Consider the following 27,871-nt stretch of genomic DNA (forward strand, 5'->3'; position numbering starts at 1 on the left):
TGACCCTAAGTTCATCCAACTCCAGCTACTGTTCCCTAACACGGTCTGGGAGGAGCTTGAGATGGGTGCACTTCCTGCAAGTGTAATCAGCAGGGACGACCATGGCATCCCTCACCTCAAACATGTTGCAAGAGGAACATTGCACTGCCTTCACTGCCATCCCTCTAAAAGTAACCTTAAAAAAATTCGGTCAAAACACGAGAATGAGCAAAATGCATCACTTACCTTCTTACCACAACGGGTCTTATTATTACGTTAGAGGAGGAGGGCGGGTGGGCGGCACTACCTCTGTAGTGCCTCGGGTTCCTCTCCTTTATAGGGAAAAAAACAACTTACCCAGGTAAGCTTGCGCTGCACCAGCTTCTGGGTCCGCTGCGTGCTTTCAAAAAACACTTTCATATTTAAACCGTTAAACAAACGTCACCGAGCCTTCAAGCAGCCACTGCCAAACAGCCCTTACCTCCTCTCCTGAGACAGTGAGCCCTGCTCTGCTGAGAGAGTGAGCCTTCTATACCGATAGCCTGACGGCGGGAACTAAGTGCAATACACATCCAAGGTTGTGGATGACTCTGAGAATCAAAAGGCAGGCTGATATTTAATGGAGGGGACTTCCAGAAAAGGAGCAGTATAAGTGGATTGCAGTGTTTCTGTGTATGAAATATAAAGTCAGCATGCTGATGTTGCAAGTAACTAGGTTTCTTCATTAGGTGGCTTCCTGGGCTGAAAGGGTTGATTTATTGAGAACCTCTAAGATAGTGAGGCGATTATTCATTGGGGTTTAAATGAATGAGGAGTGATACTGCTGAAACATGCAAGACACAGAAAGGGATTTGAAAAGGCAGATATTGACAAGTTGTTTCCACTCCTGGGTGGAATCTCGAACTCGAGGATATAGATACCGCATATGGAACATCGATTTCAAACTGAGACACAGAGTGATGTCTTCTCTCCGCAGGTAGTAAATGTCAGGAATTCTCTAACCCAGAGAGGTGTGGAGGGATACAAGGAGTCGGCAAAAATGTGGAGTCCAGCCCTGGAGTAGATCAGACATGTTCTTATTAAATGACAGGGCAAACCTGAGGGGAAGAATAGCCTACTCTGGTTCCTATTTATTCATTTCACATGTTATGCTTTTGGAAAGTAACTTGTTGTTTTTGAAGCATTCAGGGAGAGCAGAGGATTTGTTTGAGTTAACCACGGGTCGGGTATGGAGGCTGTATTTCCAGCGTATCTGGGTCTGTAACATGACCCACATCTGGAAACAGAGATTGGGGGTGGGGTCGCTTCCTGACCCAGTCTGCATTTTCCAAATGCATTTCCAAAACTACACCTAACCATCGGATTGACCACGATCTGCACTTGTATAGCAGGTCTGAAGGGCTGAATGGAACATCAGAACACAGGGCTGAGGGTCATAAGTGGGACATTCGGTCCTTTGAAACTATTCCACCAGTAAATAAAAGAGGAAATGCTGAAAAATCTCAGCTGGTGTGGCAGCATCCTTAAGGAGAGAAACCAGCTGATGTTTCGAGTCTAACTGACCTATTGTCAAAGCTAAAAATAAAGGGGAGATGTAGGGAGGTATTTCTCCCCTTTTTATAGCTTTGACAAAGGGTCAGTTTGACTCGAAACGTCAGCCTTTTTTTCTCTCCTTGCAGAAATTTACAGACTTGCTCAGATTTTCCTGCATTTTCTCGTTTGGTTTCAGATTCCAGCATCCGCAGTAATTTGACTTTTTTCCATCAGTAAATAAGGTCGTGGCTTCTCTCATTGTGGTCCCAGCTGCACTTTTATCTTCATGCACTATTATCCTTGGTTCACCGTCTATGGACAACCAGACGAAGTCAGCCTCAATATAATATAAAGTTTCAGCCATCACAAACGTCCCACTTGATTGAATTCCCACTTGCTGAATTTTTCTAATTCTTATTCTGACTGAGGTTGGAGGGTGTCACTAGTCCCACTTTTCTAGTCCCACTCCTCCACTGCTCGCAACAAATGTTAAATGTAACCAGGTTGGTGATATAGCCAATGATAAAGGTCTCAGACTGGATCAGGCTCAGTGATAGGAACAAGTCAGGCAGATTTCTTTAGTCAGCCACAAGTAACCAATAGAACTAACGGATGTGCATAGTGGATCTATGGTTGGCACCAAGGTTCTGGGTTCAATTCCAATCTCGGGCGACGCTCTGTGTGGAGTCTGAGCATTCTCTTTGCAAGTGTTTGTGTGGGTATCCTCACAATCTTCCATTTTCCTCCCACAACCCAAGGACGTGCAGCTTAGAGTGGATTCGACATGCTAAATTGCCCATAGTGCCCAGCATGTGTCGGTTAGGTGGGTTAGTCATGGGAAATACAGGGTTACATGGATAGGATGGGGGGTGGGAGGAAGTTCTGGGGGGTGCTGGTCGGAGGGTCAGTGTGGACTTGCTGGATGGGATATCCTGCTTCCACACTTTAAAAATTCTATAAAAATGACAAGGAATTTGGACTATACCCAGTGGGTATCTATCTGATCCACTCTCCTCTAGGTCTTGTATATTTCAATAAGATCACCTCTCATTCCACGACTAACCAGTTATAGCCTCCATAATATAAGGCCTTCATCCCTGGAATACGTGAAGTGAAACATCTTCGAACTGCTTCCAATATAATTTTGTCCTTTCTCAGATAAGGAGACAGAGAAAAACTAATCTCAAACTCAGGTGTTGAGTTTTTTTTTTTTTTTTTTTCAGCATTGTAGGTCTTTCGATTTCTCATCCCTGCATAGCATTGGAGGCAGAGATGTTGAATATTTTTGAGACACAGACAGAAGTTTCAGAAATAACAACAGAGTCGAGGATTATCGGGGATTGGCAAGAATGTGCGGTGTGGGGGAAAATTTGGACAATGGGAACAAATGCCACACCTTCAGAAAATTCATTAATATAATGCAAAACGAAATGATAATATTGATATAATTTAAAGGCGGAATCCAAGATGACCACGATCCGGAAGGTCTGCCATGATGGGATCTGCATCACAGAACGAGCAAAGTGTTTCTCAAACCCACTCCATCCCAGCTATTTACTTAATATTCAACAATAAAGGAGGTATAGAATCTTTACTATTCCCGTTTTGTCAAGTGGAAATGATAAAACGCGGAAAAGGATCGAATAAGTCCCTAAAAGTGGTGCACCTGTCAGAAGCATCGAGCATGCCTGAGGCTGTAGCTGCAACCCACTCTGCTCGTTCGATAGACCCAGTTACTCACCAGGCCTTGGTCACTGAGTTCACCAAGTTAAGTGAAATGATTGAAGCCATGATGGAAGAAAAGTTCAGCAGTTGGCTCGAACCGCTGTCTGCCGTGCTTCAAAAACATGACTTGAAAGCCTTGGAAACAGAACGGATGAGTTTGAGCCCCGAACTGCAGTGGCAGAGACCACAACTGAATCCTCTGGGGAGCGATGCTCGTCCTTGAAAAACAGGTCTGCACCTTAACTGAACAATATCACGACCTTGAGAACAGGGGCAAGATGAAGAATGTTCACATCGTTGTTCTGCTGGACCAGACGGCAGATGGTCAGCCAGTGAGCATTTTTGAGAACTGGCTGCCGTGATTACTTCACTTCGAAGCTGAAGAGGGACGAGTTAAGACTGAGACAGTCCATCAGGTTATGGCGCGGAGGTCAGCCTCATACCAGCGCCCTCGCCCTGTCCTTGTGCGGTTACATAGTTATGGTGACAAACAAAGTTTGATGGAAGTTTCCAGAACCCAGGGGAAAGATCCCTTGGTTTTAATTCACGAGGGCTCCAGGATTATGATCTTTCAGGACATTTCAGCGGCGGTGATTTGGGAAAGAAAATCTTTTGATGATATCATGAGAAGAGTAAAGGAATTCGGGATTCAGGATTCGTTATGGTTCCCAGAAGAGCTCTGTATTGCTTGGAATGGATCCGTGAACCTGTCTGACTCTCCAGAGAATGCGAATATTTTGTGGATATTTTAAAGTAAGCTGGATATTTCTCTGTTAAAGAAATATTGTTGACTTTTTCTGGTAGTAACCAGTGTTAAATTATAGTCGGGGATGGGTAGAGTACTCAATTTTAACTTCTTCATTAATATTACTATTCATTTTCTCTTTCTCTGCTTGTGTCTGGGATGTGGCTCAAGCTGGAGGGAGTTACAAACGAGGTCATGATGACTAAGTGACAATATAAGGGCACTTCAAGACCGATTTTTGTTGTTAATTGCCCTGGATGCCATATTGGTAGCGGACAGAAGATAAAGTTTTGGGATATGAAAGCGTTCCCAGTGGGCGGGGGTGGTGTGTGGTAAATTACCCTAACAAGTTTCATTGGCACTTTGGACTTTGTTTCGGTCTTTGGTTTTTTTTTATGTGTTTATGTGTTTAGCTTTGATAACTGCTTGTTGGTGTAGTTTTAACTTGTACACTTATTACGCTCTTATGAGCCTTTGTTTTCATTTATGATCAGCGATGTGAAACTCTAGAGTTGAAAAGTGTTACTGTGTTATAGATAATGGTGCGCTTAAATGGTGTACCTGGAACAGTAATGGGAGCCACCTGCCAATCAAGAGGAAAATATACTTTATAGTCTTACAAGACAGAGGGTGAATGTTTTCCTATTGCAGGAGATGCACATTGATGACAAGGAACATTTGACTTTACAGCAGGGCGGCTTTGATAAAATAAGGTTTTATTTCTTGTATTTTAATGGTAGGAGTCGGGGAGAACACATACTGGATAGAAAGGATCTTCCATTAAATTTGCTAGATTATATTAGACACTCACGGGAGGATCATAATCCCCAAAGCCTTGAATCTTTGGAAATAATACAGTATTTTGAATGTTTATTGCCCCCCGGTACTAAAATCCTGGTAATTGCATTTTCCAAATTAAGTTATCTTGCATCGTGGCACATTGTTTTAGAAGGAGATTTCAACTGTCTTATGGACTCCGCGTTGGGCAAAATGTTCAAAGTTCCCCCAATACCCTCGTTATAATGTAAGCAGTTAGTGGATTTGTGTGCAGAACGAGATGTCTAGAGGCAGATCTACCTCACAGGTAGGGATTGTATTTTCTTCTTTAACACACAGAAATGCCACATGAGGGTTGACCTCTTCCCCATCCCTGCAACAATCTTAGATTCAGTGGCATCCTGCCAAATTGGGAATATTACCTCAACATACGTGGCTCAGAAGTGGGATGAATTCCACATAAGATTATGTTGGATTCAGATGAGGGTCTTATGTTTTTTTGTCAAATCCCACAATTTCGGTAGCTCACGTGATGTAATGCATTAATTCTCATGTCTCCTTTTTGGGCGTTAAGATTAACTTTGCTATATTGGAGGCCATGCCTATGGGAGGCCTTCGGGAAATACCTGATGTTGAGGGCAAATTCTGGTTTCCTTTGAAATGATCACGGGTTGGGGTGGGGTGGGGGGCTGGTGCTCTCTGTTTTGATATATTCATTACATCCGTCTTTGATAATTTATTTAATGTGAACTATGCCCATGTGTTTGACAAAATTAAACAGGACCTTCAAAGATGGGAGGCACTTCCATTATCCTCGCTAGGTCCAATAGCTCTTATTCGATGAATGTCCTTCCTCATTTGCTATACCCCGTGCGAATGCTTCCTTTGATGTTTCCCAGACAGGTATTTAGGAGATGTAGTGACCGGTTTAGCTATTTTGTTTGGCAGCATAAGCAACTCATTGACTAGTTAAACAAATTGCAAATACCCAACAGATTGTGGGGAATAGATCTCCCAGATTAAAAGCTATAAATTAAACTCTTTTTATCCTACAGTAGTGCTTGTCCGCTGAGGACTCGGCGTCAATACGGTTAGATATTGAACCCTCTCAGACAAAGTGAATCCTTGTTGCTCTTAAGCAAAATGACAACAATTATGGGGTATTGTCATAACCAAAAATTATCAATACTGTTATAGCATGAATGACAATGCATCAGATTGAGTTTAATACAGCCAAAACCATGTTTCTTACCCCTATAATTGGTGTACCAGATTGCCATCCGGGGATAATGGATTCCAGTTTTAAACTGTGGGCAGCCAGGTGTGTGCCTTGCTTGAGTGATTTAGAATTAGTAGAATCCCTACAGTGTGGATGCATGCTCTTGGGCCCCACAAGTCCATTTTGACCCTCTGAAGAGTAACCCACACAGACCCATTCCCCTTCCATCCTATATTTACCCTGGCTAATGACCCAACCTCCTCATCCCTGAACACAATGGACGATTTATCCTTGACCAATTCATCTAACCTGCACATCTTTGGAATGTGTGAGGCAAACGAAACAGTCACGGCGTGAATATGTTAACTCCACATAGCCAGTCACCCAAGGCTGGATCCAAATTCGGCACCATAGTACTTTGGGGCAGCAATGCTCACCACTAAACCACCATATGTTATTTGAGGGAGAAACAAGAATATCATTTGATTAAATAACTCGTATGTATGAACTGGCTGGCAGAGACCTCTTCTGTTTATTTTTCCAAATCAGAGAATTGATTTTTGTTTTAAAAAAACACACTTTTAACAGACTCTTACAGATCCGACAGAGAGAAGAGGGTACTTATTGGTTAGAATACACTCTCTGTCAGTACCCTTTATCATTAGTTGGAGAGTGACCCTCAGACGAGACTGCGCAGCTTTGTGATGTCTGCTAGAGGGAGTTGGAAGTTCAGACCACTTCAGAGACATGGGAGGACATTTATAAAAATGTTCGAAGGATTTCATCTCTAAGAGGACCCATTCCATGCAGTTGAAAATTCTTCGTAGGATCTATCTCACCCCAGATTATCTCCCAAAATTCAAAGTGGGATTATCTTCAGCATGTCCGAAATGCAGAATGTCTACAGGCACTCTTACTCATTGCTTGTGGTTCTGCTGCAGGCTTCATATATATTGGAGAACTGTGGCAGGTGTGATCGAGTGAGTCGAGCACTGAATTGGAGATGGACCTTGTTTCTTTTTTCCTAGGCCTGCCCAGGGTACTTTACACAAATGCACATGAGATAAAATATCATTACATTCTGTGTTAGGAATAGCATTCTGTTTTGTTGGATATCTGAAACCACCCTCTCCCCCCATCGCCACACCACCACCCCCCACCACCCCCCACCCCGGTGTCTGTTGGGTCGTCGTAAGCTCTTCATGGAAAATATCCCTTTGGATTTTCTCACCAGCAAGGTGTACCAAAATTTCAATAAGACATGACAGACTTTTTTGGATTACCGTGATACAGGCTTATCTGCCACTCTCAGAAGGGCTTTTATACAGCCCTGACGATATTATCTAATGAATCTTATATCCAAAGAGGAAGAACAATGAACATAAAAATGGATCCCAGTTAATGCTCTTGAAGAACGAGTGCTATCGTTTTGTTACGCTGAACTGCATTATTCATTCATCATTTATTGTTTATTTTTGTTTTTCTTCTGTCCGTTTGGTGTTTTTAAATTGTTTTGTATGTACATGCACATGATTGCAATTTTGATCTGTTATTTCAGTTGTGTTGTTATTGGTTGATTATAATATTAAAAGTCTCTTTTTCAATAAAGATATTTTATAAAATATTAAATGCGAACATTGACAGAATAGAGTCCCAAATAACTCTCATTAGAGAGACCACTCATGGTGGTTTATCCTGAGGGTCACCACACTTCGGGTGATGTGTTGAGGGTGAGAGATTGTCCCCTTCATGGTAATCTCTGTCAGTGTGAGGAACTGAACCTGTGCTGTTGGCCTCCATTCTCATCACAAACCTGTCGTCCAGGCAACTGAGTGGGAGACTGCGTAACTGTTATACACAGAAACAGTCACAGACAAAGGACAATAGAAGCATTCATAACAAGGAAAGTGGCACAATTCAGATAACGGTCAAGATAACGGCTGAGGGTAAAAACGTTCTCTGCTCGAAATTGTATTTTATAACAAGATGTATTTAGAAGCTGTTTTTGGTTTAATATCGTTATGGTGAGTCAAGTGAAATAATCAGAATTACTAAGTGTGATTGGATATCTATAACCATAAAATATGCATAGATTTTTGTTTGGTCTGTGTAAAGCATGCTGACCGTTGCATGACAGTATATAGTTGGTGTAATATACTGTTAAGAGAGTGTGTTCCATGGGAAATGCCCTCAAAGAAGGCGCTTGAAGAAAACTGAGGTAAAAGTGCCTGAGTTCCGTCTGGATAGTGACAAGAACCCGGGGGATTGAATGATTGAAAGTTCCTGAAACATGGAACTGAGAAAACCATCAGATCAGCCAGCATCTTATTAAATGCTAGAACACGTTTGAAGGGCTGCATAGCCTCAACATGGTTTTAAATGTGTGTAATTTGGAAAACGTGCATCTCTACATCTTCCTCCAATGCGTTAAACACTGGGGCACCGCCATATTCCTGAAAATTGGGCATTATTTGGAACACTATCTGGAACATTCCATAATTGCTATTCTCCAGAATATTCTCTAACTGTGTGGGGGGTATTGCAAAGGCAAAAGAGAGAGAGAGAGAGAAAGAGAACGAAGCTTCTGCATGCCGCAGTGAGAGTTGTGGAACATGAGCCTTGCTCGTGCGATAACAGAAATACAGTGAGTATGAGAGAGCAGAGAGAATACGGTGACCCTTACCCTGACAGTGCAGGGAAGGTTATTGATGTTTCTCCTGTATTGCTGGGCATTTCTTCAGTCCGCAGATACCGTACTGAGCTGGGTGGTGAGCACAGACCATGCTCGGTGGGTCGGGTGGTATGGCCCCCTCTGGGAAAGGAATGGTACTCGCCCATCCACTACGCACACCATGCACCGTCAATAAACTGTGGTATAATTGCCCTTTATCTGCTATGCTCGGGGTGAACTGTGCAGGTTAGCTCCAAACTGAGAAAGCTCAGCTGTGTGCCCCTTGGCTTTTTAAAGATGGCACCAGTACCAGGGAACACGGAATATCTAGGGACACCGGAGTGAATTTGAGTACCTCCAATCATGATGGGTGTGAGAATCGGACTGGCATTGAATGAGAGGTGGGTGGGCTGGGTGGTATTTAATAAGGTGAGTTCGATAAGATAGCACCAGGAAACGAGCTCAGCTTCGTACAGACAATCCCTCTGTCACATTCAATGAAAATGACACTGAGACAAATTACTGTTTTATACAGTTCAATGAGCCGAAGACTCTGCTGTCGTCAGTCCCAGTTACAAAGCTGCAGAACAAATGCTTATTCAAAACTCTCCATCGCCTGAACTCACAGAAATATTCCATTCACTCATAATTCTTCATAATACTTACCGGTGTTGCATAATACTATCGAAATGTCTTCATTTCAGCATTCTGAGATCTGTGAACATATCTTTCCATGACATTTTTTCTCAGTCTGTCCCTCTCTGCGTCTAGCCTGAAACACATGTATTTACGGCAATACGTTTCTAATGCATGGAAACAGGCCCTTCCGCCCAGCTGGTCCATGCCGAGCAAAATGTACATCCACACTCACCCCACTTCCCTGCCCTTGCTCCTTTCCAATTCATGTATTTATCCAAATACCTTTTCAATGTTGTTATTGAACCCACCTAAACCACTTCCACTGGCAGCTCAGTCCATATGCAAAACACACTCTATGTAAAAAAAATTGACCCTTAGGTTCCTTTTCATTTTTGTCCTCTTCAAACATTAACAGGTGTCCTCTAGTCCTTGGTTCCACAACCTTGCAAAAAAATTGAAATATTCACCCCTATGCATGGCTCTCATGACTTGATAAGAGGTACACTTCTATATAAACACCCTCAGTTTTCTACGTTGTAAAGAAATATGTTCTAACCTGTCCAACTTCTCCTTTTAACACAGACCCTTTAGCCCAGGAAACATCTTTGTAAATTTCTTCTACACACTTTCTAGTTCACTAATATTCTTTCTAGAGCAACATGAACTAAACTGAGCACAATACTCCAACTGCAGACGTACCGGCATCCTGTACACCTGCAACATAACGCCCCAACTTCTGTACTCAATGCCCTGATGTAGTCCAGTGTGCCAACAGCCTTCTTCACTGTCCTGTATATCTGTGACTCAAATTTCAGACAACCGTGCACCTGATCTTCAACATCCTTTGGTTCCACTACACTCCTTAAGGCCCCCTCATTCACCATTAAACTCCCACCTGAATTTGACTTTCCAAATCGAAGACTTCACACTTATCGATATTAAACTGCATTTGCTATTTCTCTGCCCACGTTCTCAGCTGATCAAGGTACTGCTGCAATTTCTGATAGCATTCCGCACTGTAAACGATGCCTCCTATTTTAGTGTCATCTGCAAACTTGCTAACCTTGCGTTGTGCACTCTCGTCCAAATCATTGATATAGATAACAAACAGCAATGGGGACAGTACCGACCGCTGAGGCACCCCACTAGTCACAGGACTCCAGTCCGACAAGCATACCTCCACCAAAGCCATTTGCTTCATATTGTCAAACCAATTGTGTCGCAAAATTGTCAGTTTACCTTGGAGTCCATGCAATCTAACCTTCTAGAGCGGCCTTCCGTGTGGAATCTTACCAAATGCCTTACTGAAATCCATATATATTACGTCCACCTCCCTGCCCTCGTCACCATTCCTGGTCACTTCCTAAAAAAAGCTCTAGCAAAATTTGTCAGGCATGATCTGCCATGCACAACGCTATACTGACTGCTCCAAGTCAAACTCTGTCTTTCCAAATGCATGCATATCTTATATCTCAGAACCTTCTCAAGCAGTTTACCGAAAACAGATGTGAAGATTACTGGTCTATATTTCCCAGGCATTTGTTTGCATCCCTTTTTCAAGAAGGGCACTCTATTTGCAGTGCTCTTAGATATATCTAGTCAAAACCAACAGATTTATCTGACTTTCTGCATTCCAAAATGCCCAACAATACCTCTATTGTGATATGGACTGTACGAATACATCACAATTAACCTATCAAAAGTCACAGGTCTTCATGACTTTCTTCATGATAAACGCATAAGGGAAATTGAGGACCTCACTCATCTCTTGAGGTTTTACACATGTATGCCCATTTTGGTTGTTTAGGCGTCCTATTCTCTCTCTAGTTGTTCTTTTTCTTTACTATAGTGAATTTGGATTCACCCTAATCTTCTCAGCCAAGGCTATCTTATACTCCCTTTTGACCTTGCTGATTTCCTTCTTCATTAAACTCCTGTATCCCCCGTGTACCTCCAGGGATTCCCTTGATTCCAGCTGCCTGTACCTGAACCACGCCTCATTTTTGCTGACCAGAGACTCAATATCTCTTGCCATCCATGGTTTTCCCTTTCAGCCTCAGTTTCCCTTCCCCCTTACCTGAACATGTAAAACTTGAACTCGAGCTATCTCACTTTTACAGCCCTCCCTCGTGCCCAAAATCCTTCTACCTGAAAACAAACTACTCCAATTAAACTCTGCAAACCGCTGTCTAATTCCAACAAAATATGCCTTGCCCCAATTTAGAACTTGAATCTGTGGACCAATTTTGTCCAACCCATAACTATTTTAAAATTAATATAACACTAGTCAATTTTTCCAAAATTCTCCCCCACTTTACTACCGTCATCTATCCATAACATTTTCCCAATAGTAGGCCGAGCTTGTCCCTTCCCAAGTAGGACCCTCTATATACTGCTTGGGGAAACTTTCCTGAACAAACTTAAGAAATTACGTTCCATCGAAGTTCGTAACCATCTGGATATCCCAGTCTATGTTAGCAAAATTAAAATTACCTATTCTGACAATCCTATTGCTCCTGCAACTCTCACCAGTTTCCCTGCATATTTGTTCCTCTAATTCCCATTGATAATTTGGAGGCTTATAGTGCAACCACTATAACATCACCATCCCCCACTTACTTCCTTCCACCATTCACAAAATCTCATCAGATATTATCTCAGTTATTTCATCTTTAAATACTTGTGTGATGCTCGGCTTAATCTAAACTATTAGTATTTAAACTGTTTCCATTTACATCTCTCCCTCGCAGTGATTTTCACATCCTCGGCACCCCTTGTCAAGGCACAGTGAAGGTATGGAGCTGTAAATGGATGGGAGCTGCACATCCTGTCATTTCCAGCATTGGCTGCACGTTTCCCCACACTGGGCAGTGATCTAACACAATGTGACCGAAAAGTGGAACAGCCTGTGTTCATATATGAATGAACCAGTGCTGTCTGCACAGCTCAGCTGTCCACGCTGGACATTTATCCCAGGATTATGCATCAAGTATTGGTGTGGGCTGCACAGAGTTCCATTTTGGATATTGCTGTGTTGCATTCAACAGTACGGTAGTCATGTCTACACTGTGCTCCAACCTGAATGTATTATGGATGGGCTGGTTATGTGAGTTTGATTGCGAATGTGAGAGAGCTAAACATCTGGCAATACCTTTATTTTGTGTTTTCATTCTTATGATTGGACCTTCAAACCTGACTCATTCTTAGACCCGACCCTCTGGATGAGTGATGGTGACTGTTGTTAAAGCATTTGGCTGTGCAACCTAACCAGCAAATGGAGCAGAGGCTGCAGAGAGGACAGCCTTCGTAAAATGGAATGAGGGAATCACAATCAGATCAGCCGTGGTCTTCGTGAATGGTGGGGCAGGAATGAATGGACAACGAATGCAACTTATTCATGTATTTACGTTTGTTCCAAGCAAACTCCCCTTCTCTCCCAGCGTCCCATACCGGTGGGGAATGAGGCATCTCCTCTGTTCCTGCGTAACAGGACCATGGGACCTCACTAGCCGACAGATGTCCCTGGGCCCAGTCTCGAGCAGTTGAGTGACTGCTTCCTGTTTCTGTGTCCTGTCTCGAACAGTTGACTGACGGCCTCCTGTTCCTGTGTCCCAGTCTCAAGCAGTTCAGTGAGTCTCTACTGTTCCAGTGTCCCAGCCTCGAGCAGTTGAGTGACTGCCTCCTGATCCCAAGTCTGTGAAAATAGATGTGCTACTCCTGTTCCTGTGTAACAGGCTCCAATAGCTCTGTGCTCACCAGCTGCTCCTGTGGAATGGAGTTGAGGGACTGAATGGCCTATTCACATTCCTTACAGCTTCTCTTGACTAAAAGCCTTTCTCTTGTTTCTGTAAATCACCATCAAAATCTGAATGATGTGTTTTTCTATTTTACTCTCAGTAATTCAGCAAACGAGCTGACTGACAGCATTCAGAAGCTGAATAGCCTCCTCCTGTTCCTGTGTTATACACTCAAGAGGCAATAGAGTCTCAGAGATGTACAGCACAGAAAATGATTCTTCAGTCGGGTCGTCCATGCCGACCACGTATTCTAAATTAATCTCGTCCTCCTTGCCAGCACTTGGCTCCATCTCCCTCTAAGTGCCTCCCATGCATGTATCCATCCAAATGCCTTTTAAATGGTGTAATTGTACCTGCGTCCACCACTTCTTGTTCAATCTATACACGCAGCAGTCTCTATGTGAAAATGGTGTCCCTCATCTCCCTGTTTAAATCTTTCCCCTCTCACCTTAAGCCTTTGTCTTCTAATTTTAGACTCGCCAATCCTGGCGAAAAGACATTGAGTGTTTACCTGATCTATGCCCCTCATGATTTTATAAACCTCTTTAAGGTGTCCCTCAGCCTCAACATTTGAAAATAGTCCCAGCCTATTCAAACTCTCCCTGTAACTCTAACCCTCCAACACCTGAAACATTCTTTTAAATCTCTTCTGTACCCTTTCACGTTTGACAACATATTTCCGAAGCAGGGAGACCAAAATTAAAGGCAATATTACGAAAGTGACCAAACCAATGTCCTGTACAGATGCAACATGTCGAGAAAATGTTTAGACTCAAAGCACGGACCAATAAAAGGAAGATCATCAAATGCCTTCTACACTACGCTCTCTACCTGTGACAACACTTTCAAAGAACGGAGAACCTGCACCACAAGGTGACACAGTAGCTCAGTGGCCAGTATTGCTGCTTCAGAGCGCAGCGATCTGCGTTTAATTCCATCCTTGAATGATTGCCTGTTTGGAGTTTGCACATTATCCCCGTGTCTGCATGAGTTTCCTCCGGATGTTATGTTTTCCCCCGACTATATAAAGATATACAGAAAAGGGTAGATTGGCCGTGCAAAATAGCATAAAGTAACCAGGGATGTGTAGGCGAGGTTGATTGGCCATGGTAATACAGGCTCAGAGGGATACTGAAGGGGTTTGTCCAGTGGGATACTGTTTAGAGGTTCGGTGTGGCCTCGATGGGTGGTATAGCCTGTTTCCTCAATGTAGGGATTCGAAAATTTCGATGGAGTTCTCCTTGATTGGCAGCTTTCGACAGGATCCTACCTATATGTCTTGCCTTGATTTGTCTTGCCAAAATGGAACAGCTTATATTTATCGAAAATAACTCCATCTGCCACCCCTCGGCTCAACTAATCAAAGTCCCATTATAGTCTGAGAGATCATTCTTCACTGTCGACTACACTACCAAATTTGGTATTATCTACAAACCTACTGATCATACTTCATGTACTCAAGTGCAAATGATTTGTATAAGTGACAAAAGGCAATGGATCAACTGTTGATCTTTGTGGCACGCCACTGTTCACAGGTCTCCAAGTTTAATGAAGAAATGTCCACTGTCACGCCCTGTCTCCAATATTCTAGAAAATTTTGGATCCAAATGTGGAGCTCTCCCTGGATCCCAGGCAGTCTAACCTTGCTAACCAGTCTACCATGTAGAACAGTTTGGTTTTCTTACTGAATTCCATAAAGACAACGTCCACTGTCCTGCCTTCATCAATCATCTTCTTCACTTCCACAAAAAATTCCACCTAATCAGTGAGATGTGTTCTCCAATGTGCAGAGCCCTCTTCAGTCCTTGACTTTCCAAATGCATATACATTCTTGCCCTCAAAATCCCCTCCAACAATTTAGTCACCATTGACGTCAGGCTCATCGATTTAGAGTTACCTGGTTTTTCCTTACTTTCTTAAATAATGACAAAATGTTACCAGCCCTCCAGTCTTTTGGCACCTCACCTGTGGAAATCAATGATACAAATATGTCAGCAAAATGGTGAGCAATCATTTTCCTAGCTTCTCCCAAAAATTCTGGGATACAACTGACCATGGATTTGTTCACTTTTATTTGCATTAAAATGTCGAACACTTCCTTGTAATATAGACACTTTTCAAGATATCACTATATATTTCTTCATTCTCCACATTAAATACTGAGGAAAAATATTTGTTTAGTGTCCCACCCATGTCCCGCAGTTCCACACATATGTAGCTTTACTGATCATTATGGGACTCTAATCTCTCCCTAGTTAATCGTTTGCCACTAAAGGAATTGTGGAATTTATTCAATATCACATCAACACTATTTCTAAAGCCATCTCATATCCACATTTTACTGGCCTGATTTCCCGTTGACTCTACACTTACTTCCCTTAAAGCCCTCTCGGGATTCATTTGGTCTCAGTTTTGTTTATCTGACATACTCCTCCTTCCTTTTCTTGACGAAAGCATCAATATATCTTGCCATCCAGCACTCCCTGCACACACCAGCCTTGCCCATCACACTAATAGGAACACGTTGACTCCGGACGCTCTGAATCCAATTTTTGATGGATTTGCATTTTCCAACCATCCCTTTACCTGTAAATAGTGTGTCCCAATCCGCCTTTCAAAAGGCTCGACTAACACTTTCAAAATTGGCCTTGCTCAAAAATAGAACTTTAATGTTTACATTCCTATTACGTAACAAATTTTAAACTAATATTTACTGTGTAACAGACTTGAAATGTTAAACAACCTTTTCCTGTTCCACTGTAAAAGGCTCGAGAGGTTAAATGGCCTCCTCCTGTTCCTGTGTAACAGATTCGAGACATTAAATGACACAGCAAGCCGTGGATTATGAGCAGCCGGTAAACTGTATCTGATGGAGGTCCATCCCTTCTCAGTTACAGAAACACAAACAACACAATGGACTCCAGGTGCACTCTCAGTAATAACCTCATACAGCTGCGGCGACACATCTCTTTGTTTTGAATGATTTTTTTGCAAAATGTGCCAACATTCCAGCTTCCCACGTTTTCAAGTAGCAAGAGCATATATGGGCTGAATGGCCTTCTCCTCTCCCTCTGTAAGAAACCAATAGGGACAGAATTGCTTCGGCCTGTCCCTGATCAGCATTCCCAATGCTCTGTCTCAAGGTTATGAATGGATTTGATAACAGAGCACCTAAAACAAGGAGTAGCCTCACACTTGTCAGTAAGTACCGTACTTTGTGGTAAGGTACCTAGACACTTGCCCATCCGACTTTTCTTTTATGCAGCTGATCTGTCACTTTATAACTGTCTCCTTTCGGAAACAGAGTGGAACATAGAAAGACCCCTGCAGTGTTCTGTTGATACTCTCATATACAAGATAAAAACGATTAAAAACGTTGAAAGATTTATGGTCCATCCCTCAGCAACGCTCCTCCGTTCCATTCATACCCAGTAAACGTTCCCTTTTATAGTGATATGAAAAGTGATGCAAGGAACTGGTTAACTGAGCCTGTTTGTTCAGTGACAGTGATTAATACCAAACTCCATGGATTCTCGTTATCCCAGTGGAGCGCTGCCATCTTTTGATGATGAATTGGCTCCATCAATATGTTATTCCATAACATGACCGGGACGATTACCGACAGCATGAACAGGGATCAGCAGCTCCAGAGAGAAGGGGAGGAGAGATCAGGAACTCAGAATGTTAGACTGGAATGTTCCAACAATGAATCAGGATCTGAGAACATTAGAATGAAATGTTCCAACAATGGTTTAGAATCTGAGAACAATAGACTGGAATGTTCGAACAATGGTTTAGAATCTGAGAACAATTGATTGGAATGTTCCAACAATGGATGAGAATATGAGAGCAATAGACTGGAGTGTTCCAATAAAGGATCAGAAATTAGAATAGTTGTCTGGAATTTTCCAAGTCTGGAGCAGAATCTGAGAACATTTCACTGGAATGTTCCAACAATGGATCCGAATCTGAAAACATTAGACGGAATATTCCAATAATACACAGGAGTTTATCCGATTATGTTTGGATTCGTTCTGCAATTAACCAGTTGCGATTATCAATGCAGATCAATTATGCTCTTCTCATTATTCAATATTTTTATTATTCTCTCCTGGCTATCGTTGATATCTCTGGTAAGTGTCACTGTCCAGATTTGTTTTCTATAAACCAGTTATGACTGTATTACTGTTCTTGCATATAGTCTACACTTCTTGCCACTATTATTGTTCCTGTTGACCACTACTAACTACATCAATGAACGTGTTCTGTTACTGTTTCCCTCTCTGCTCTGGCAGTGTTACTCATGGTTGACCTACACAGTTTCAGTGGAGAACCGCAATGTATTGTATCATTGCCTTTGTTATTTAAATTTTAAGAGCGTGGAAGTCGCTGTCTACTGTTCTGGTTACAAACTTCACTTCCGTCCACTGTTTCCATTCCATCCCTGGCCTATATCTGCGGTTTAAGCAGAGAAGTCATAACTGTGGATGATCCCTTTGACTATGAGCTGACCCCTGACACCATTCCCTGAGCATTTCTAACTTGAAATACTCACCAGAATATATGTCACGGTCTTATTCTATCTGCTATTTGAACCTTGAGCTTTGAAATACAGTCTTAAGGAAGCGAATAATCTGTTGCTGACGTTCCTAGCTTCAAATCTGCAGAATCAAATCTGATTCGAACTCACACCAAACTCCATCCATCTGTCATCCATGTGCACGCCTGTAGAGAATGAAACCTGAAAGCAACAATACCCCCAGATTCTCTGGACTACCTAAAGTGCACAAACCAGGCATCCCACTCAGACCCATAGTATCACTACCAGGGACACCATCACACAAACTGTCTAAAGAACTACAGCAGAAACTGAAACACCTGATAAGCGGATCCAGACACTCTATACAGTCAACACAGGAATTCATGAACATCATCAGAAATACACACATAGACATGAAAAAAACACTCTGGTCTCATTCGATGTAAAGTCACTGTTCACCTCTATCGACAAACCCTAGCCAGAGAAACAATAACCAACCTGCTGGACATACAGAACAGACAACAGGGCGGAGAACCTATCAACAAAGACTGCATACTCAACCTACTGGACCTGTGCCTCACAACACACTTCGCATTCAACAATCAAATACATGAACAAATCAACGGCACACCCATGGGCTCACCCATCTCTGGACTCATAGCAGAAGCGGTAATGCAAAGATTAGAATATACAGCCTGACCGAAAATTCAACTGTAACTCTGGGTCAGATTTCTGGATGATTGTTTGTAATCATTAAAAACACAGAAATAGAGAACACACATCGGATCATCAACGCCACACTCACAGGAATGCGATTCACTAGAGAGGAAGAAAAGGACAACCAACTCCCATTCCTAGACATGATGGTACAGAGAACACCGAACGGAGGTTTCACCACGAAGGTATACAGAAAAGCCACACACCCGGACCAAGTCCTAAACTACGAAAGCAACCTCCACAACGCACATAAAAGAAGTTGCATCAAGAAACTGCTCAAAAGGGCCACAACACATTGCAGCACACCAGAACTGCAAAAAGAGGAAGAAGAACACTAATACAATGTATTCGCCAAAAAACGATACCGCGCAATTTCAACAACAGATGCCTAAGGGAAAGACAACGGAACGAGGACTTGCCACAACCCAAAGGACTAGCCAAACTACCATACACCAAGAACATTTCTGAACTGACAGCCAGACTACTGCGACCACTAGGGCTCATAAAAGCACACAAACCAAAAGCCACTCTCAGACAACAACTCACCAGGATGAAGGACACGATACCCAGCATGAGCAAAATCAAAGAAGTGTATAAAATCCCATGAAAGGACTACACAAAGCACTACATAGGCCAAACAGGAAGACAGCTAACCATCCGCATCTATGAACACCAACTAACCACGAAACGACACAACTGGCTATCCTTAGTAGCCGATGACAAGCAACATTATTTCGACTGGAACAACACTATTATTATAGGATTAGTCAAACAGAAAACAGCCAGGGAATTCCCAGAGATATATCACTCATCCCCAGATTCAATCAATAAACACATCGATCTGTATCCAATATTCCGACCACTGCAGCGGTCAGCTGGAACTGACAACTGGAAGCGGCAGATACAAATCACTATAAATGCCGGAGGAAACATCACAGAACCGCTTCACAGGAGGCTCCCAAGCACTGAGGATGTCACCTTGACAGGGGTCGAAACGTCTGCTACACAAACTCCCAGCTCGGCGAACAGAACCACAATAACTTAAGAGGCATTTAGCGTTTTTAATAAATAGTAGTAACAATTGCCAGCTCGCAGAGGCCAGGCTTTCTAGTTTTTTTTCTTGTAGCTGGAACAATCACCAGATGCTTGGGGTCCCAGAAGGGTTGAAAGGTTTAGTAAATTATCCCTAGCTGCTACTCTCCCTGAAACATTTCCTCCTAGATTGGAGAACTGTATACAAGAATGTATGTTGAATGCTCTTTGTTTACCAAGGGGTGTGTTTAGGTGATGTTAGTATATTGGGACAGTTACTTTGTAGAATGTACTGTATCCATTATTCGGTTAAAGTTTCCAATAGTTAAGTTATTCTAAATTCCTCTTCATTTTGTATGGATTTCCATTAGAGTGCTTACGTATATTGTGTTTTAATTAATGATGTGTGGTTTGACTATTAGCAGCACATCTGGAAATCCCACTTCACATCTCTCTTTAAAATAAGAAAAGGTTGGCATTCAAGTTACCTTCTTAAAATAGTTTGAGGCAGTCTGGTTGGTCCATTGCAAACTGGCGGCGGTTGATCGGTTCGAAATTGATAATACCAAATTGGGTTTAGAATTAAAATCCCTACAGTGTGGAAAAAGACCATTCCACCCAACAAGTCCACACCGAGCCTCCAAGGAGTAACCTACCCAGACCCATTCCTCTACCCTATCCCGACGAAGGCACCTAACCCTCACATCCATGAAAACTACGAACAATTTAGCATGGCCAATTCACCTGACATGTACATCTTTAGATTGTGGGAGGAAACCAGAGAATCCAGAATAACCTCATGCAGACTCTGGAAAGTATGGACCGGGAGACTATTGGATTCAAAGTTCGCATATGATAGTTGTTATTGTCTTTTGTTCCGGATGTTGGATTCGGTTGGTTTCAACAGTGTTTTGTTTATAAAGATTTTTTAAGTCATTAAGTGTTCTCTGGGCGTGGAAGAAGTGAATTTGGGGGTTTCACAAAAGGTTACGAAGGCAAAGCTGTAGGAATTGGCAGACAAGCTGGAGTTGGGTTTGCTTTTGTTTGTGAGAAAACGAGGGATAATTACAGCTATAGCTCGGCAAATACTTTTTGTCATTAACATAAATGGCTTGCATGCGAGCATAAGAGGTACACTTATTAAGTTTTCAGATGACACCAAAATTGGAGGTGTAGTGGACAGCGAAGAGGGTTGCCTCAGAATACAACAGGATCTGGACCAGATGGGCCAATGGGCTGAGAAGTGGCAGATGGAGTTTAATTCAGATAAATGTGAGGTGTTGCATTTTGAGAAAGCAAATCTTAGCAGGACTTGTACACTTAATGGTCATGTCCTAGGGAGTGTTACTGAGCAAAGAGACCTTGGAGTGCAGATTTATATCTCTTTGAAAGCGGAGTCGCAGGTAGATAGGATAGTCAAAAAGGCGTTTGGTACGGTTTCCTTTATTGGTCAGAGTTTTGAGTACAGGATTTGGGAGTTCATGTTGCGACAGTACAGGACATTGGTTAGGCCACTGTTGGAACATTGTGTGCAATTTTGATCTCCTTCCTATCGGAAAGATGTTGTGAAACTTGAAAGGGCTCAGAAAAAAATTACAAGGATGTTGCCACTGTTGGAGGATCTGAGCTACAGGGAGAGGCTGAACAGGCTGGGACTGTTTTCCCTGGAGCGTCGGAGGCTGAGGGGTGACCTTATAGAGGTTTACAAAATTATGAGGGGCATGCACAGGATAAATGGACAAATTATTTTCCCTGTGGTCGGGGAGTCCAGAACTAGAGGACATAGGTTTAGGGTGAGAGGGGCAAGATATAAAAGAGACCTATGTGGCAACTTTTTCACACAGAGGGTGCTCCGTGAATGGCATGAGCTGCCTGAGAATGTGGTGGAGGCTGATACAGTTGCAACATTTAAGAGGCATTTGGATGGGTGCATTTGGAAGGGTTTGAGGGACATGGGCCGGGTGCTGGTAGGGGTGGGACTAGATTGGTTTGGGATATCTGGTCGGCATGAACGGGTTTGACCGAAGGGTCTGGTTCCATGCTGTACATCTCAATGACTCTATGACTCTAATTAAATTTGTTGGAACTACCATCAGGATCTTTGTAATTGGCTAGAATTCAATTTCAAATGAGGCATCTTGAACATGAGAAGGAATTGAAACAATTTGAATTATGATGAAAAGTAGAAATAAAATAAATGAAATGAAGAAGAAAGAGAGAAAAAGAGAGAAGAAAAGCAGAGAGTTTCAATATCAAAAGTTAACAATTTGAGAGGAAAGCTGACATAAAAGGCGGAGATGAAGGTGGATGACAGGCTGGATGAGGAGGATAGTCAGGATGAGCAACCCTTTTGTAGCCAAAAACCTGATGATGTTCTGTTTAAATACATCCAGACATTATCTAAATTTGATGAGAAGAATGGCGAAGCCTTTTTTTTATTTCATTTGTGAAAGTGGCTAAACCAATGCAGTGGCCAGTGACCATGTGGATTTTGTTGATCCAAACTAATCGGATAGGTACTTGCATCCCGATCAGAGGAGGTATCTGGCCATTATGAGCAGGCGCAGTAAGCCATTTGAAATGCTTGTGCCAGAAGCCAACAGACAGCGTCTCAGGACTCTAAAAAAGGCTTCCTGGTTAAATGCACATTGAATTTGAAAGAATCAAACAAAAGGTGGGTAAGGGTACTAAAAACAGAGCAAAGCTATGACACTTACTTTGCAGAAGTTCAACAATTCACTTCCTGCAGTCGTGAGAACTCGTGTGGAAGAGCAGTTACAAAGGCAACATTATAACTTAAATGGCGGATGGTGATGATTTGGTTCAGAAATCAAAGTTTGGTTTCTGTAAGAGATTGAAAAGAATGTGCGAGATCGTCTTAAAACATATCCCTGTGGGAGTAAGGTTTATTGACATAGGTCAGGAGTAGCAGATAAAGAGGTTACAGCGTTAAGAGGTACTGAAGTATGCAATTACTTTATGCTGAGACATGAGGAACTATGTCATTCAGAGGGAGCAATGGAGAGATGAGAAGTGCTCCATTATGTAATGTGTGGTTGGAGTGTCCATTGGAAACACCAACAGATTTATTCTACAATGGGGAAGGAGGCCTTGAGCTTGGCGTTGGCGTTACAACATTTCAGCATTTAAATTGCGAATAACATGAATGAGGCAAAACTTTATCACTGATCGTGACCTCTTGAATTTTTGGAGAAGTTTAGTGAGGAACATTCACGTATGTTTTGATTGCTGATTATCAGTTTGGAATTATATAGTTGACAGGACAAGAAAACCTAAGTTTCGGGACGTTGTGGAGACTTGAATGAAGAAAGACAAAGGCATTCTGCGGCAGGAGTAAAATGGCTGAAATCGAATCGAGTCGTGAACGTTTGTATGCTCAGATTCAATGTAACATATATGCATTGCAGTCTACTAATAGAGGACGATTAGGAGGTCTAAAATGAATCCAACTTTGTATATTGATGGATGATTTTATTAAAGGTGGAGTTGTGAGAATACTATCACTATAAAAACATTACTTTCGCTTTAGTTTTATTTTGAAGAGAGGTTTGAAAGGCAGATATGCAGAACTGCTGTCAGAAAACAGTTTAAGTAAATAACTGAGAAAGCCTTTACGTTTTATTAAAACGATGGTAACAATGGAAGGGCAGTGGCCAGCTCTCCCAGACCGGGATTTTGTTTTTAGCTGCAGCATCCAGAAGCTGCTCGGAGTCACAGAAGGCTTGGAAGTTTCAATACATGATCCCCAGCTGCTTTTCTCAGAGACCTCTGTTGATGTTGACCTTCTTCGATTGGAAAACTGCATGTAAAAATCTGTATTTGAATATGTCTTTGTGCCAAGCAGTGTATACCAAAAAGGTACGGCATCTATTGTTTGTGCTATCCTAAAATGTTCTTTTCTTTGATTACATTTTAACTAAAGCATTTGAAAAGATCATATTTTGCTTAATGTCGCGTGGTTTGACCAGTCACAACATATCTGGAACGCACACTTCACATCTATACTTCAAATAAGGAAAGGTTTGGGGCTAAGCAGCCTTCTTAAAATATTTTGCGGGAATTTGTAGCCAAAGGGATTCTGACTGACTCCTGTTATTGAAAAGTTAGTGGAAGGGTGAGGGATGGCTTGCAGGAGATTGTTCTGTGAGCTACCTCAGACATTCAGGGAGACCTGAGGATTTGGTGACCCAACTTTGGATGGAGCATGGGAACTGTAGTTACAGCATCTGGGTCAGTAACATGAACACCAAATGGAGCAGAAGATGCAGAGAGGGGAAGCTCTGAAACGACGAAGTCTGTGTGTGTGGAGGAAGGGGTGCCCTCTGGGATTTTCAAGACCAGCTTTCCAACGGACACTTAACCCAGGAGCAAAGTGTGAGTGAACCCTGATTGAACAAGGAGCTGGTCACAGAGAGTATTCACCTCCTTCAACATAGCCTGCAGCTTCACAGCAGGAGGAGGACAGGGCTGTCAGTGATTCTTCGGGTCATGTTTCATTCAGCTTCGATGATCTGGAACTTTACAGGCAGGACTGGGTGACATATCCATCATCTATCAGTATGTCAACATCAATGTCACCATTCGGAGACCGAAGATAAAAATAGTGGATGAGGTAAATATATTGTTTCTCCCTCAGCAGGGAGCTGCTGCTATCCTTATTTTGCCAGTATAGTGAGGTTCCTGATGCTGTACATGACGTCTGTGGAGTAGCCATGTCAATGGGGAGAGGTAGAGGAACTGAAGGAACTCTCTCTCTCTATTAATGTTACAGTGTGTCCATGCACAGTATATCATGTTGGTGAATACCCCTGTCCTGAGAGCAGCCACAGCCTCTTCATTCAGAAGCACGCAGCTAGTCCCATAATCTTCGATTGTCCATATAGAAATGAATGAATGTATCTTGGATAAAGGCCATCCCCTTGATACACCTTCCTAAACAGCATTCCCACCTCAAACCAAACACTTCAATACATTCAATGTGTATGGAGAGAAATGGGTTCACTTGGAGCGTCAAGGAGCAAATAATCAGGGATGGAGCAAAACCATCCATGCCTGAACGGGTCTGAGTGAAGCCCCCAGTACACAGTATCATTAAGATCTGTAATCCCTCTCCATTTCAGTAACATACAGCCTTTCATTATTCCTGTAAATGAAATATTGCATTGCACCTGCCAAACTATTATCCATTGCCTTTATCTCTCTGTATCCTTTTGCAGACTGTCCGCCCTGTCTTGATAATTTATTGTCTCGCTTAAAACAGTGACATCACCAAACTCAGCATCTCCTGATCATTGACATAGATTGGAAATATTTGAGGACCAACCCTGGTCATTATTTGACTCCACTGGTGACGTTCTGTTAAACTGATTAAGACTGATTTTTCCGGAGTGCCTGCTTCCTGCTTGATACACAGTCCTCCCCAATTACTGTGGAGCACAGTCGAAAGGCTGAATATGAACGACGAATCCAACCCCTTGAACCTGCTTCATCATTGAAGACAATCAAGGTTGATGACATCGCAGCCTCTGTTCCAATTTCCTGCTATCTCTCCAAACAAAGACTCTGGTCTCTTGTTGTAGATTGCACCACATGAAAAATATCCATTTCACACCTACACTTTCAATTATGTTTACCATTTTACAGACCTAAAGGAGATTTTCTTTCATTCTTATAAACTCGAGAGTATAGGCCAGAACTGCTTATTTTCTCTTCATAAGACAAACGCTTCAAATATGGAATCAATCTAAGGAACCTTTGTGAATTGCATCCAATGCAAATACCTCATTCTGCAGGACACCTGAACTGTACTCCAGTTCAATCTTCACTAATGCCTTGCATAGCTGCACCACCACTCCCTACCTTTCTCCTCTATTCTTTAAAAATAAACACTGAAATTATGTTTGCATTTCTCATTATTTGAGGTACCCACAGGCAGGTTTTCTGTGATATGCAAGCAGACACCCAAATCCCTCTGCACCAAAGCACTTTGAAGTTTCTCTCCATTTAGATAATAATTTGTCTTTCTATTACGCTAGCCATATTTAGCCACTTTAATTTTCACTGCCAAATGTTAGCCCATTCACCCAAACTAGTTTTAAAATCTCTTGCATAATCATTCGAACTAATTTCCCACCAATGTTATTGTCGACTGAAAACGTAGGTGTAGTATTTTCTATCCCGTCAACCGAGTAATAATATCGATCGCAAATAGTTGAGGCATGAGAAGTGAAATCTATGGAGTCCAAAAATTGCATTTTCCAAAAAAAGGAAATGACACATTTAATTCATCTGACTGCATTTTTTTTTGGTTAACCAATCCTCTGTCCAAGCTAATAAAATAATCCTAAACCGATGTTGTCTGATCTGACCACTTCCTCTTTGGAGAAGCGACACATCCAATGTCTTCTAGAAGACCACATATATTCCATCTCCAAGATTTCCACCATCCACCTTATTTGTCACATCTTTAAGTAACTCAAGCAAACACTTCAATTCTAATGATTTATCCTTTGTAAAATCATGTTAACTCCGATGGTTTGTAGTATAACTTTGCAAATTTCCTCAACAATGGATTCTAATAATTTGCCTTAAGTTACAGTAGTTTATTATTATATTTGACTCCCTAATGTATAGTTATTGTACGTTCTTCCCTTTCGAAAGGCTTTAATTTTTCTTTGAATTCCTGTTTAATGGGCAGACATTTTTTTAAGAAATCTGCTCCAATTGCTGTGTAAGAGCCATGAGTAGCTGAATGGACTCATCATCCAGCTGGTGCACAAACTCGATGGACTGACGTCTTTCTGGTGTTCCCATGTTGTCATCTCCAAGGCCAGAATGACCTCCTCCTGTTGATGCGTTAGAGGGTTGGGTGTTTATGGAATATTTCTGTTGCAGTATAACAGCTTGAAGGTCTGATGGGTCTTCTCATAATCCTCCATCATTGGCTGGAGATACTAAACGGTTTCCTCATGTATCACTAAGATGGGACCGAGGGAGTGATTAATCTTCTCCCGTTCCCTTACAACAGACACGTGAGTGAATTACCTTCTCCTTTCTCATGAAAGAAGTCTCAGATAGTTTGTATCCTCATGTAAGCTCGATGGGGTTGGCTGACTTCCTCCTGTAAATGTACATCAGACTCCAGGGGCTGAATAACCTCGTCCTATTCTGGCGTAACGGGGTCGAAGGCCTGAATATCCTTCTGCTGTTCCTTTGTAACACACTGAAGAACGGAATGGATTCCGTCATTATCTGTGCAATTGGCTTCAGATGTTGACTCCTTCCATGTCATCTATGTTGAAAACAAGATCATCTTTCACTCTTGTAAACTCCAATGACATTTGGAGCAACATGATCATCATTTCCGTACAAGTTAACACCTTAATTACAGGAATCAATTGAGGGAACCATTTCTGTGCTCCTTCCAATGTAACAATATCCTTTCCTCAGCGAGGAGATTAAATCTGTACACACCACTCCATATGCATTCTCACTAAGATCCCATACAGCAGCAGCAACACTTTACCAGCCTGTTGTAATGTTCCCACCCAGGTTAGGGCAGTCAAACATGTCTCGGGGAATATACGGCATTTTTTGAAATGATTGTCCTTTACTAATCCATCAGCATAAGGGGAGATCTGGGGAAAATCTCACAATGACACTTGCGTAGATCATAAATGAGGTGGCGAGATGATCTCTACGATTAATCTCCCCAGAGCCCTCGTTGCTCAGATTCCACAGAATCTAGTAAAGCGGAGCGTAAAAAAACAGCAAGGAGGAGCAAACATTGATGGGAGTTATATATCAAAGTGAAAGCTGCAATACAAATGTTGGGCATGTTATTAAACAGGAAAATGAGATCTACATATTTGAAAGTACCGCAGTAATAATGTACTGTTTAAATTGTATCTCAACGGTGTTAACTCAACTGAATGGTAATGCTGTGCAAAATGGATTTCATGAACACGTGTGAGATGGTTTGCGTTAACATTATATTGAGCACCGAGCTCAAGATAAGGCTATTTATGAATTGTTGTTGGATGATCAGAAGAGCTAATTGAAAACTTTGCTGAAAAGGACCTTTTGGGAACAGTGACCATAATGTACTGGGTTTCTGATGTTTGAGTACACGACAGTTTTATTTGTTTTATTTGAAGTAACCGTTGTAAATCTGAGTCAAGCAAGCCCTGAAGGTGTGAAAAGAAAGTGGGGACTACAGATGCCGGAGATCAGAGTCGAAGAGTGTGGTGCTATAAAATCACAGTAGGTGAGGAGCAGGAGAATCGACGTTTCAGGCATAAGCCCTTCATCAGGCATGAGGCTTATGGATCAAGGGCATTGAGAGATAAATAGGAAGGTAGTGTGGCAGGGGGAGATAGCTGGAATGTGATTGGTAGATGAAGATGGAGTTGAAAGTGATAGGTGTTGAAGGGAGACAGAACGCCTCATCTACTGCATGCATTAAACTCAATTTAGT

This window comes from Hemiscyllium ocellatum, chromosome 46 (assembly GCF_020745735.1).
Source record: "Hemiscyllium ocellatum isolate sHemOce1 chromosome 46, sHemOce1.pat.X.cur, whole genome shotgun sequence".
NCBI lineage: Eukaryota > Metazoa > Chordata > Chondrichthyes > Orectolobiformes > Hemiscylliidae > Hemiscyllium > Hemiscyllium ocellatum.